The sequence below is a fragment of the Tarenaya hassleriana genome, unplaced genomic scaffold (assembly GCF_000463585.1).
Source record: "Tarenaya hassleriana unplaced genomic scaffold, ASM46358v1 Cleome59, whole genome shotgun sequence".
NCBI classification, from domain to species: domain Eukaryota; kingdom Viridiplantae; phylum Streptophyta; class Magnoliopsida; order Brassicales; family Cleomaceae; genus Tarenaya; species Tarenaya hassleriana.
In genome coordinates this window covers 538,928-541,244 of record NW_010968415.1, presented here as the reverse complement: position 1 = coordinate 541,244, position 2,317 = coordinate 538,928, and positions in this window count along the sequence as shown.

Genomic DNA, 2,317 nt, shown 5'->3' with positions numbered 1-2,317 from the left:
CTATGACTTGTATATCCGGAATAGAGATTTCTGGTTATACTGCTATATCGGATGGGCCTACAGGGTCACACACACAGAAAAAGACAAATGCGCGAGAAGAGACGAGAAAATCCCGGTGGAGCAGAGGCCAGACCGACCGGTCCAGAAGGTCTGGACCGATCGGTCTGGGTTAGCTGGACCGATTGGTCCAGAGGTAACGTATAAGGTCGGGAAATTGTTCCAGACCGATCGGTCCAGACGTCGGGACCTGGACCGATCGGCCCAGACGTCGGGATTTCCTAAACTCACTCTAATTAGGGTTTTAAGTGGGATAAACTTGAAGGAACACCTCCTAATTCTCTGGGCACGATTTTCAGACCCTATGGAGAGGTTTTGAGAGTGAAAAACCTAAGAGAAAGATCCCTGAAACCCTTGCGCAAAGAAGAACGTGTTCTTCAGTCCTAGCAGACGAGTTCCAACTGTTGGAATCCTTTCCGCCGTGTGGATACGTGTAGAGGGTAAGGTATTCTTCCTGCCTACAATGATCGGACGAACACATCAATTGATACAGGCCCCGGATCGATTGAGGTAAGTGTTCTAACGTTTCTACAAGATCATGCATGATAGGTTTTAGGGTTTCATCAAAATTTTTGTTTTACATCCGCTGCGCAAACCCTAGAACTGATCTCTTAGGAATTAGATTCGCTCTTGAGATCCCAGAAAAACCCAACAGTGGTATCAGAGCCTGGTAGCTCTGCATGATTTTTTTAGAACCCGATCACGCACGTTATAGGATTTGAATTGTTTGAATCCGTGTTTGCTTTGATGCTATGCATGATTTGGTTGTGGATCTAGAGTAGATTTTCTGTTCATTGTTGCATAGTGTGCAAGAGCTTCGAATTCTGAGTTCGCAGGCGAAAACGGAGTCGAATTCAGGTCTGAAACGGGGCAGAAAGGACGAAAACGAGATATGATCACGTTTTCGCCTGGACCGATCGGTCTGGTCCTCTGGACCGCCATGTCCGGACTGAATGGTCTGCATGGGTAGACCGATCGGTCTGGACCATTCCGGACCGAAAGGTCTGGACCGAATATGACCTGGAGACCGAGCCGTGTAGACCGATCGGTCTAGGCCTAGACCGATCGGTCTGGGTCCCGAGGCTCCACCAGATTTTGGTTTTTCGTTTCGGGATCTGATTTGAGCAATCGTTGCTTAAACCAGTCAACTGTGATTCAGAATAGCATGATTCGTTCATTTGGATGATCCATAGTGAATGAATGCATATAAGTTAATCAAGATATTAGATATGCTTGATTGAGTGGGAGCTTAGGAATTGGGATTACATAATCGAATGGATAGTCTATTCGAAATTTTGTACAATCGTTGCACAGAAACCGGTTAGATCTAGGAGCTCTACGAGTAAAGCACTTGTCAAGGCCTCGATCGTACGTGTCATGGGCCATGCCAAAGCTGGGTGTGTCGTATTATCTTGGTGAGGCAAGATGGAGAAATGGTGGTTCTCATAGCTTGAAATAGATGCTTGATCTAAGTGTGGTTTCGAAAATCCCTTATTTAAGTAATGCTAAGCGTGTACCTTCCATTACTAGAGCGTCTGTCAAGACATCGATCGTCCGTAACACGGGTCATGCCAAAGCTGAGCGTGCCGGATTATATTTGTGAGGCAGGGTAGCAAATCGTGGTTCCTACAGCTTGAATATGGTTTATCTTGGGTTAAGTTGTCAAGTTTGACTTGAGACTTAATGGATGGTTTACCTTAGGTTAAGTTGTCAAGTTTGACTTGAGACTTAATGGTACAGATGAGACGAGTATGCAATGATATTCGACATCATAGTCTCATAAAAGATCTAAGAGTCACATTGGATGTGATTGACATTAGATGTCTACCTAAATAGCGTAAGGCTGAGTGAAACAACTCATTCTTATGTGAAATACGGATCTTAGTCCCATATAGAGAATTATTGTAGGGTTAGTTTGTTAGTTTTCTTTATGGGAATATAGCTTGTATATGCATCATGTTGTCATTGATTGGTGATGGACTAGCTGGTAGTAGATCATTAATGTTTTTTCGTTGATTGATGATGGACTAGCTAGTAGTAGATCATTGATAGAATCTGCAATTTTGTTTTGTTCGTTATGTTTTGTCTCTTTTTGTAGGACATGACGTCAACCGGTAGCGTACCGAGTTTGACGATGCGATCTATCCTTGAGAAGGATAAACTGACTGGGATGAACTTCTTAGACTGGTATCGTAACTTGAGAATTGTTCTCAAGCACGATAAGAAGTCGTACGTCCTGGAAGGGGCTCTACCACCAGAG